The sequence below is a fragment of the Sminthopsis crassicaudata genome, chromosome X (assembly GCF_048593235.1).
Source record: "Sminthopsis crassicaudata isolate SCR6 chromosome X, ASM4859323v1, whole genome shotgun sequence".
NCBI classification, from domain to species: domain Eukaryota; kingdom Metazoa; phylum Chordata; class Mammalia; order Dasyuromorphia; family Dasyuridae; genus Sminthopsis; species Sminthopsis crassicaudata.
In genome coordinates, this window is record NC_133623.1 from 64,698,773 (window position 1) to 64,711,359 (window position 12,587).

A 12,587-nucleotide genomic window follows, 5' to 3' on the forward strand; every position below is an offset into this window, starting at 1 on the left:
AAACCTCCCTCCTTATGCACCCTGAGTCCCTCAGTTCCAGCTGAGGGTGGGCGGCTTGTCTCCTCACAAGTCCTCGAGAACTGTGGTTACTTCCATTGTGGTGTTTCTGTATCATCATGTTTTCCAGATACGCGTCCTGCTCCAGAATTAAAGACGGAAGAACCATTGAGCAAAACGAATTGAGGCAGTGACCTGGTATGACCAGGCGAGGAATAAATGACTTGGCAAAACCCCCGGAGCCGTAGTGCCGTTTCTAAGTGATAGCTCCTGTTAGGAGAAGGATTCTGTCTTCAGCATTCACTCCGGCTGCTCTGTGGGAAGTTGGGTGTCGCGAGATAGCTTTGCCACTAACCAGATAGTCCCAGGGAAAGGTCCCCGTTCTGGGGAAGAACATTGAGTAGCAAATGGCCTCCCAGTTTGGGGTTTGAAGGATGGGCAAGGAAAGGGAAAGATCTCACTATCCAAATGTCTGGAGGTATGGAAAGTGAAGACTATCCAGGAGCTTAGTTCCTTGCATGGAGCAGAGTGAGTTGTGTGTGCATTTGGGAAGGTCCATCATGGGGATACCTCACCAGGGCTGTGAAACTTCCTGAAGGCTTCCCTTGGATCAGACATTTCCTCAAGTCTATTCCCCGCTCCATCTTGCTCTGTGTTCTCTGGACAGCTGTGATGTTGAGCCTCAATTTCCCTCTTGTGAAATGAGGACATCTGAGTAGGCTTGAAGGTCCCTTCTTGCCATAACATGTCAGGATTCAAGTAAACTCTTAAGGGTACTGGGTCATATGGGAGAATGCTGGTCCTGCACTCAAAGTACCCCCAGCCTTGAGACGACGGAGATGGACCAAACCACCCAAAGTCCACAAGAAGAACTTGGGAAGCTCCAGTTAAAGTAGTATGAGTGGATATCTCCATTAGACCTAAGTGGGCTTAGGGGAGTGGGTCTCTTCTGCCCCCTAGTGGGCAGTCCAGATTGGTGCTTCAGCAGGGAAAGTCTCTAGCAAAGCAGCTGGCTGGATTGGGCTCATCCTAGTGTTTCCCAGGGTCTGGAAGCAAAACATCTTGAGTTTGTGTCTGGAGCTCAGAAGCTGTTCACACAATTAACAGTATGATGTGTTGGAGGTTAGGCCAAATGTCTGGAGGCCTAGAGCCAAAACCTACCTTGGAAGCTTCTTAGCTGTATGATCTTAGATAAATCCTTTCCCTTTCCTGAACCTCCATTTCCTCCTCTGTAAAATGAAGAGATCAGTGGCCTTTGATGTCCCCAAATCTACAATTCTGTTGCCCTTTCATTTGGATTTCTAGTCTGAACATTTCCTGTCAATAAACCAGGATCCAGTTTGAATAGCCTTTGATGTCCCCAAATCTACAATTCTGTGACCCTTTCATTTGGATTTCCAATCTGAACATTGTCTATCAATGAACCAGATCCAGTTTGAATTGTCTCTGATGTCCCCAAATCTTTAATTCTGGTCCCCTTTCATTTGGATTTCCAATCTGAATAGTACCTATCAGCTAAATGGGATCCTTTTCAAAAGGGGATTCAAATGTTGATGCCTTGACCATTGCCCCGGTGCTCAGCTGTGCCCCACTTCACATCTGTACTATGGGGACATCTATACTCAGATGTCTCAAAGCCATCCTCATCAGGAAAGAATATACCATATTCTATACCATAGTATATTCTATACCATATTCTATACCATAGTATATTCTATACCATATTCTATACCATAGTATATTCTATACCATATTCTATACCATAGTATATTCTATACCATATTCTATACTATAGTATATTCTATACCATATTCTATACCATAGTATATTCTATACCATATTCTATACCATAGTATATTCTAAACCATATTCTATACCATAGTATATTCTATACCATATTCTATACCATAGTATATTCTATACCATATTCTATACTATAGTATATTCTATACCATATTCTATACCATAGTATATTCTATACCATATTCTATACCATAGTATATTCTATACCATATTCTATACCATAGTATAGAACTTATTCCAGATGAGGGCAGACATGGAAAAGGAAAGGCCTTGAAGTTCAGGCTATATGAGATTCTGTTGAAGGAACTGGAAGTATTTCAAGAAAAGCAGGCTTGGGAAGTCTTAGATGGCAGGTTTCAAATACTTGCTGGACTGTCACCTCAGAAAAGATTTGTTCCACTTAGCCTAGAAAAAAAGAACTAGGACGGCTGGGTAGCAGGTATCGAAAAGGCTTGGTGCAGACAAAAACATAATTAGAACTACAGAAAATGGACTCTGGGATAGAGTGCCAAACTTGGAGTCAGGAAGAAGCGTCTTCCTGAGTTCAAATCCAGCCTCAGACACTTGTTAGCTGTGTTACCCTGGTTGCCTCAGTTTCCCCAACTGTAAAATGAACTGGAGAAGGTAAGCCATGGCTGTATTTTTGCCAAGAAAATCCTAAATGGGGTCACAAGAGTCAGACATCACTGAAACAACTGAATAACAACAATATACATGGACTGGGTAGCTCTGCTAGGTAAAGACTTGCCCATCACTGGACATATCCAAGCAGAGTGAGGGCTACTGAAAGGAGCAGATCAGGGTTGGACTAGAGGCAATCCGAATCCCTTAGCTCTACCAGTCTGGGATTTTGGCAGAGATTTGTGACCCCCTCCCCGACCTGCCATTACTATAAATATTAAATATTAAGTATAAAAAATTCAGCATAAATAGAAATACCAACATGTTCAGGGTTAAATAGAAATATAAAATATAGATATTTTCAGAATTAATAGAAATATAAATTATAAATTTTTCAACTAGATAGAAATGTATAAAATATACATATTTTCAGCACTGAGCTCCTCAGGTTTACTCCCCATGGCACCCATGGCAAAGAACACTCCTTTAATCCAACTCCCCGAGCCTCCTCCTAATAGCTCTTGGGAATGTCTGCTCAAAAGGTAACCACTTTGCTTTGGTCTTAAGTCTTTTCCCTCCCACGCCTTTCATCTTGTGGCATAGCCTCCTGGCTGCAGTCTCCTTTATTTCCCTGCTCAGACAGGGGAGGTAGAAGATTCCTTGCTCCCCTCTGTGACTTGAGGCTCTCCCTCTTCCTCCATCATTCAGGAATCTCACCTGCTCAGAGGTTCAGTCCACATCTGTCATCCAATCAAAATTCTGGTAGCTGTTGCCTGCAGATCTCCAGGACAGACTCCTTCCTCTCTCCTTCCAAAAGGTCAGGGCCTGGCCTACAGGCTTTCCTTCCCACTTCCTGCCCTCATACTAGGGCATTTCAGCATACAGTTCTTCATTCTTCCTCAATCACCCCCCATTTCCTCATCTTGTTCATTTTCCATGGCGTCTTCCTCCATCCCACCTTAGTCCCATACCCAGAGATTTTCCCATATCTTCTAGCAACCCTCTTCAAAACTTCTGTGGGGCGTCTACTTCCTCCTCTTCCTCCTGCTCCCACCCTTTTTTCCTTTTTAATTTGATTTTCCTTGTGCAGCAAGATTATTGAAGAAATATGTATGCATATATTAGATTTAACATTTTTTAATCTATATTGGATTACTTGCTCTGTAGGGGAGGGGATGAAGGGAAGGGGGGAATTGGAACACAAGGTTTTGCAAGGGTTAATGTTGAAAAAGTATCCATGCATAGCTTTTGAAAATTAAAAAACTTCAATAAAAAAAAAGAATTGTCTTGGAAAGATTCTGAAGACACTTGGGTCCTTTCTTGAACTAAACTAACAAGCATTCAAACCCTACTGCAGAGAACTCAACTGTGATGGGCCAGCTATATTCTTTGTATGTCAAATGTACACTTGCTATCTTTTATGGAGGACTCACACGTGGCAAGCACTCACTCACATGGTGATCAGAAAAGGTGATACAAGAATATTCTCAAGAATTTAGGAATCGATTATGTGACATGGGAGCTACTGACACAGGATGGCACGGTATGCCCTCATCAGGCATGGTGCTGTGTTCTGTGAGCAAGGCAAAACTGAATTAGCTCAAAAGAAACATGAGACGCACACATTTAGAGACTCCATTCCAAGTGTTCCCATGGACTATTTGTGCTGACCTGTGGTAGAGCATTCTGCGCTTGTATTGGTCTGATCAGGTATGGTTAACCACACTGTAAACTTGGCTCTAACATAGTGATATCATTTGGGTCCTCTGAGAATGAAAGATTATAACCATTCCCTTCCCCTCCAATTTCCCCATTGTGTAAGATAGGTTTTTATATGCAGCCAACTGTGTATATGTATTCTTCCTTTTTTGAGCCATTTCCAGTGAAAGTGAGGTGTGAGCATTGTCCATCCCCCAATTTCCCCATCCATTGAAAAAGTTCTTCCTTTTGTGTCTTTTTTTTATCATGGCTTTCGAATCATTCTTAAATTATTTCTTTTTTATCTATTTTCTACATTAGTTGTTTTTCTGATAAGATAGTTCACATTTTTCTACTTTTCTCCATTCTTTCACTTCATTATATTGTTTCTTAATGTCTCATGAAGCTTCTAGTTGCTCAATTCCAATTTTTAAAGATTTTTTTTCCTTCAGTGATATTTTGTAATTTTAAAATGTTGCCAGAGTTCAGTGGGGTTGCTGTCTCTAACCCATCATCTTGGCTCTACCACCTCCAAAGTTAACTGGGATTGATAAGTTAAATTTTAGAAAGTATCCAATGCTTTGAGATCATAGATCATAGAACCCTCTGATTATTTAGTATATGAATGCTACACACACACCCACACACACACACACACACACACAGATACACACACACAGATACACTGACTGAAATCAATCAGATATCATAAAGAATCAGAGGTAGAGATTAAGTGATAACCAGGCAAGTTAATGGGCAGAAGTGAAGTAGAAAATATAGCAGGGATAAGAAATGAGATACATACAAACACAGTTAACAGTGATCAGGAGTAGAAATTATTAGAAAAAAAAGTAGGGGTTGTAATCACTGATCTTACACAAATTCAATATTAAAAAAGATTAAACCAAAAAAGAGAAATCTACATTATAGGTCAGCCATATTAATATTGTTTTAGATGTGTGAGTGTGAGTGTGAGTGTGTGTGTGTATGTGTGTGTGTGTGTGTGTGTGTGTGTGTGTGTGTGTGTGTGTGTGTGTAAAATATATCTGTGCTTAACTGTAGCCTGTTTGGAGGAGATAGGGAAGGGAAAAGAATAAAGTATACAGCAGAGTACAAAAAAAAAAAAAAAACCAACCTACAAGGAAGCAAAGAAAAGATGGGTAGTTCTGAATACAATATTCTGTTGCTCTATTATTCTATTATTATAAAGTTCTCTTTTATATTTTTAAAAATTTATTTTATTTAAAAAACAGAATAAGAAAAAAGAAAAACAGAAAGGGGATACAAGAGAAAATACAACAAAACAAAAGAGAACACTGCCATATGCCCAGCAGAACATAAGGGAGGATTCAAAATATATAACAACAAATTACCAGATAAAGAAAGCATAAGAAGAAATTATCTTCATGGATGTGCATTTATAACTTCCCTGTAAATTGTTCTTTTGTTCTCTGCTGCACACCTTTTTTACTTTATTCTTTTTTCCCCTTTTCATCTCCCCCACCACTCTCAAGCAAGCTACAGCTAAGAAAAGGTATATTTATATATACATATGTAGATCTATACATACGCATACATACACACAAGCATACATACATATATACACACACACACATCTTTCCTATTCTTGCTGACTCTTTGATTAAATTCTGCTCCATAACTTTCCTAGCTATTACTTAACCTCTCCCTATCCTTGGATCCCTCCCTTGTCTTCTTCCCTTACCCTTTGCTTCTCTACCCGCCCATCCCCCCTATTTTTTAATAGATTTTGAAGTGTGCTACACTCTTCATAGTGTATACATAGTGTTGTCTATTTAACCCATTTCCAATATGAGTAGGTTTTCAGAACTACAAGGCCTCCTCCCCAATGCCTCTGTGTCTATTCTTCCTTTGCAGCTCATTTGCATTACATAATTACTATTTTTACTTTAACTCTGCCCCAATCTTTTGTGCTACCCTATTGTTGATGTAAATCTTTTTTTTTTAAATAATAGCTTTTTATTTTAAAAATATATGCAAAGATTGTTTTCAACATTCATCCGTGTAAAACCTTGTGTTCCAAATTTTCCCTCCCTTCAACAGCAAGCAATGTATGTTAAACATGTGTAGTTCTTTTATACATATTTTCACATTTATCATGCTGCACAAGAAAAATCAGATCAAAGAGGGGAAAAATGAGAAAGAAAAAAAAAACAAGTAAAGAACAAAAAAGGCGAAAATATTATGTTGTGATCCACACTCAGTTCCCACAGTCCTCTCTCTGGGTGAATTGGATCTCTCCATCACAAGTCTATTGGAATTGGCCAGAATCACCTCGTTGTTGAAAAGAGCCACATCCATCAGAATTGATCATCACAGTCTTGTTGTTGCCATGTACAATGATCTCCTAGTTCTCTACTCACTTCACTCAGCATCTCCACTCTCTCCAGGCCTTTCTTAAATCATCCTAGTGATCATTTCTTATAGAATAATAATATTCCATAGCATTCATATACCACAACTTATTCAGCCATTCCCCAACTGATTAGCATGTTGATACCAATATTATACATATGGTATACATTTCCCATGGGGGGAAAACGTAAACAATTTATCCATGTTGAGTTCCTTGAAATTAATCTTTGACATTGCCTCTTATATGTTAAATTTTCTATTAAATTCGAGTTTAGTTGATAGTAAGTCCTGAATTTTCAGTACTACACATTCATGAAGGTTCTTTTTTTTTTTTTTTGCTTATTCAATATTATAGATAACTTTGCTGAATATAGTATTTTTGGTTGCAGACCTAGTTCTTTTGATTATTGCTATATATGACTCCAGGACTTGCATTATTATTATTTTTATTATTAATTCACTTTGTTATTGTTATTATCATGTGTAATTGTTATTGTTAATCAGTATTATTGCTGATAAATCTTGTACAATTCTAACTGTAGCTCCAGCATATTTGAGTTGTTTTTCTTGTTTCTTGCAAAATATTCTCTTTAATCTGGGGGTTTCAAAATTTGGCAATAGTATTCATTTGTGTTATCTGCAAAGGATCTCATTGAGGTGGTGATCGGTGGATTTTTTCTCTTTCTACTTTCCCCTCATGTTCTATCACTCTAGGACAATTTTCTTGGATTATTTCTTTCATTATTAGGTCAACATTATTTTTTTTTGGTCACAATTTTCAGTAGTCCAATTATTCTTATATTTTCTCTTCTTGATCTGTTCTCCAGATCTGTTGTTTTTCTTATGTTTCACATTCTATTCTATTTTTTCATTTTTTTAATTAGTATGTTTTGTTATTTCTTGGTCTCATATCTTCACTGGCTTTCCCTTGCCCAATTCTAATTTTCATCTCTGAGATTCTGTATTTCCTTTTCTAGTTGGTAAACATTTTTCATACTCTTATTTTTCTTGGATTTTTTTCTTTAGCTTTTCCTCAATGTCTCTTATTTGATTTTTAAATTCTTTTTTGAATTCTATAAATTCTCTTAGGCAGATAGCCATTTCATGTTACTCTTTGGGGTAAAAGCTTTTTTATTTCAGATCTTCTTTGTTACTATATCAAGTTTCTATGGTTGAGACCTTCTTCTTTGTTGGCTCATTTTTTTTTTTTAATAAAGAGGTATTAGTGTAAGACCACTCACTAATCATGGGGTAGAGGGTGTTGCTTCTGCCTTCACTTTAGCTCTCCTTTCTGACCTAGAATCCCAAACCAAGAGCTCTACCCTCCAAAAGTGTCCACAGTCAGCAGTGACCCTGACTCACTGCTTCTGCCCTCATGGGTGTGCTGGCTCCTTCTCACCCAAGGCCATCTTTCATAAATGTTCTCTTGAAATGGCAATTTATTATTACATATTTTGAATCCTCCCTTATGTTCTGCTGTGCACATAACAAAGTTATTTTTATGTTTCCGTCTTTCTTTTCTATTCTATATTTAAGTTTTAAATAAATAATAAATACATTTTTAAAAAAAATTTTAAGAATAGAAGCATAGAGAGGCAGAGGAAAGAGGTACTTTAATACTCATCCACATCAGTCACTTCATTTTAGAGATGAGTAAAAGGAGGCTCAGAAATTGAAGTGGTTTGCCTAGTGCTATGTTTTCAAGCCCAAATTTCTGAATTTCGCCCTTATAGATGTCATTTTAATACTCAGACATCTATTCTGGGGCCTGAGGGAGGGAGGAGGTCCCTGTCCTCCCCTGTCTTCCAGGTGGCCTCTAACTCCAGGAGCCGATATCCTCAGTGAAGAATAAGACTCAAAGATTCCATGTTGGCACAAATGAAAGCATCTCCTCTGAAATGAAAATGGAAAACTGTCTCCAAACTGAACAGCCACATATTGGCTGAGATCTGATTGCAGAATCCATTGTAACTGCTGCCGCCACCATTCTCTGCTGTTCTGTTTGAAGAGATGTAAGAAAAAATGGGACGAAAATCTCAGAAATGGCTCTAGGTTTCTAGGAAACATACCATGTAGTGGAACCAAGAACCACTCAGGATCTCAGTGCCCTCCTTTGTGTGGAGTTAGAAAGACTACCCCACCATCAGGGCTTGATGGAGACAAAGCTGTTTCTTGACCCTTGTCCAGGGCTACTGTATATATGGAAAAGCAATGTATAGAAGGTGTTATCATCTATGCCCCTAAGTGGACATTGAATGCCTCCCTCACAAAAATGCAACTGGGTCAGGCCTCATACGTGGTGATTTCTAGACTCACTCACACCTGTCTGTGGAGATCCCCACTCAGCATCTAACTGAAATCTTCAGCAAACATTATTTGTAATAAGGATAAGCTAGAAGTCTTCCCAATAAGATCAGGAGCGAAACAAGAGTGCCATTATCAGTGATATCATTCAATATTGTATCAGAAATACTAATAGCAAGAAAAGAAGAAAAACAAAGTGAAATAATCAGAATGGGCAATGAGGGAAAAAACTATCTCTTTTTGCAAATGATATATTTGAAAAATTCTAGAAATTCAACTAAAAACCTAAACAATGATCTTAGCAAAAGTAGCAGAATATAAAATAAACCCATATTATAAGTCTTCAGTGTTTCTATGTTTCACAGTTTCTTAAACTTTTTACTCTCATGACTCCTTTTTGCCTGAGAAGTTTTTACATGACCCATGGGGGGTATATAGGAATATAAAATAGGTATATAGATCAAACATTTACCAATAATAAATCATAATTTTCACGACCCCCACATTCAGTTAAAAATCCTATATGGGGTAGAAAACCACAGTTTTAGAATCTGGGCTATATAAATCAACAACAAAACCTGCAAGAAAAGGTAGACACCTTAAATCTTTAAAATAATCACAGATAGTATAACATACATGAGAATATACCTGCAAAGATAAACCCAAGAATTACATGAACATAACTATAAAATATTCTTTATACAAATAGAGACAAATTTAAGTAATTGGAGAAATATAAATTGTTTATGGATAGACAGAGCCAATATAATAAAAAGGGCAATTCTTCTGAAACTTATCTACATAGTCTATTTTTGTTGTTGTTCAGTCATTTCAGTCATGTCTGACTCTTTGTGATTCCATTTGTGATTTTCTTGGCAAAGATACTGAAGTGGTTTTCCATTTTCTCCTCCAGCTCATTTTATGCGTGAGGAGCTGAGGTAAACAAGGTTAACTTGAGTTGTCCAGGGGCACAAAACTAGAAAGCTTCTGAGTCCAGATTTGAACTCAGGAAGACAAGTCTTCCTAACTTCAGGCCCAAAACTGTATCCACTGCACCAACTAGCTACCCATACTTATTCAATACCATCCAAATTACGTGACCAAAAATTATTTTATTGAGCTGGAAAAAAGTATAACAAAGTTCATTTAGAAGAATGAAAGATTAAAAAAATTAATGGATCGAAAAATATAAAGGAAGGAGATGTAGCAGTATCAGATCTTAATCTTGAACTATATTATTAAGCAGTAATTAGCAATACCACCTTTTATTGGTTAAGAAATAGGAAGGTGGATCAGTGGAACAGCACAGGCATAATACAATAAACTTGTAGTAAATGATTACAATAAACGTGTGTTTTACAAATGTAAAGATTTAAACTTTGGGGATAAGAATTTATTATTTGGTAAAAATTGTTGGGAAAACTGGAAAGCTGTCTGGCAGAAATAGGGATAGACCAATATCCTTTACTATTTACCAAGATAAAATCAAAATGGATATGTGATCTAGCTATATAGGGAGATAACATGAGTAAGTTAGAAGGACATGGAACATATTACCTGCCAGTCCTAAGGATAGGAGAAAAATTTTACAAATAAAGAAGAGGTAAAGAGCATTGTGAGATGTCAAATAGATACTTTTGATTACATTAAATTAAAAAGGGTTTGTACAAATAAAACTAATATAGCCAAGATTAGAAGGAAAGTAGAAAATTGGGAAACAATTTTATAGACAGTTTCTCATATAAAGGTCTTATATCTCAAATCTATACAATGTATAAGAATACAAAGGATTATATGTATAATATAATATGTAATATTATATTTTATATATAATAATATGCATAATAATATATAGTATTATACACATATAATAATATATAATTAATAATAAATAATAATATAAATAAATATAAATTTATATTTATATAAATATAATTTCCCATCCCTCCCTCCAGCCCCTCCCCTAGATGGCAGGTAGTCATATACATGTTAAACATGTTAAAGTATTTCCTAGATACAATACATAATAATATATAATATTATTATACATATAGAATAATATAATGTGTGCTCAACTACTTAGATTTAGTTTCAGTTGACTGTTTTTTCATTTTTAGGCTGGTCCAAGTCACACTCACTCAGTGAGAGCCCATGCTCTGGCTGTCCTGACCCAGCTTCTTTATTATGTCACTGCAAGGAACATCCACATCATCATTTAGTTCATTTTCTAAAGCTGTTGGAAAAAGTCATTTTCTCTGTCACAGATGATTGAAATAAATATCTCTCAAGAGGGAAGCAATTTCTTCTCCAAATATCCTGTAGCAATTTTTCATTTAGAAATTGTACAGTGGAGAGATCTTTTTTGGTGAATTCATTCTCCAGCCCAGGACTGGCAGAAGACGGTGGTCAAAGAATGCTGGGAGCAAAGCACACTGCCATATTAAAAGATATCAGTTGATTGGATGCAGATTGTTGCACATTGCTGTGTAACATCCCAAATAAATACTGTGGGAGAAAGACACTGGCTCTAGAAAGCTGCTCTATTAGCCTCTGAACTGTGTTTATCTTGTCTTCATCATTGCTTTGATCTATGATGCAGATGCACCGTTAAAAGAGATCAGATGAAAAAAATATATATACTTCCTGGAATGTTTCAAAGAAAACTCTTTAAGATGCATGATGTCACAAAAATAGTTTCAGAGTCTTAAGTCCACCTCAGTCCCTGAGTGAAGTTTCTCCTTCAACTCTCTGAAGGATTTCATATTCCCAAATAGCCTGAAAATGCCATTTGTGAGAGGCCCTTTTTGATTTAGAAGAAAAAGTATGTCCAAAACGGATTTGGGCAGCTTGTGATTCTCACAGATCTCTGACAGTGAAACCCCAAAGAGCTGCCCTGGCATTGAGAATGTTGAATACACTAACATGTTGTCCAGGGGAGCGCCCAATTTATGATAGTTAAACATCCTCTGGCTGGGATCAGACAGTGGTTGGCTCCTAACCAGGCACCTGGGTGGGCTTCAATATGGAATGGCATTGCATCTCCTGGGGCAGCTGCTCTTTGAGGAATAACTCCTGGAGGTCCAAAGGAGATGAAGTCCTTTGATTCCTACATCAGAAATAGTGTCTTGAAGGTGACCCATTTTAATTCCATAACATACTCATGGATATGGAGCTTCTTTTCTCCCAGTATTCATGCACAGCTGATAGTCTTTTACAGAACCACTTATTCCTAGCATTGACAGGGCCATGGTGATGATTTTATTCATTGCACTGGAATTCCGGATTGTTATTGTTTTGGAGTGAGCACAATTCCCACTGTCTTTTGGAAAGACTTTAAGGGAATGCTCTTTGGATATGCTCTCCTCTTCATCAATATATCTCTGGAGAAGATATATTGTTTTTTTGTTGTAGAGAGCTGAAAGTGGCAACCAAATTGACAATAGGCCATCCTAAAACAAATGACTTTACAGCACTGGTATTTCCTTCACCCACTTCATCCGTACATCTTGCTGTCCATGTGTCATTTAGTTTACTTTAATTTCTTTTTTTAATTTTTAACCCTAAATGTACACCTTGGAACCAGATCTAAGTGTATGGTTTATATGCAAACATCAGGGAAAAAATCAGGACCGAATTGTGCTTTGGGGGCCTTCCAGTGACTTGGGTCTCTTCCAGTGTTTGACCCAGTGCCCTGCACATAGTAAGTGCTTAATGAACAGGATTGGTTCTGGAAAGGCACAAAAGAGCAGCAGTCAGTGAGCATTTGTCCC

At 37.3% G+C, this 12,587-nt stretch overlaps 1 pseudogene; it reads right to left on the minus strand.

The window, feature by feature from the left end:
* Positions 1-10,908: 10,908 nt before the first annotated feature.
* LOC141549047 (rho GTPase-activating protein 20 pseudogene) lies at positions 10,909-12,516 on the minus strand (annotated as a pseudogene).
* Between the last annotated feature and the right edge of the window lie 71 nt (positions 12,517-12,587).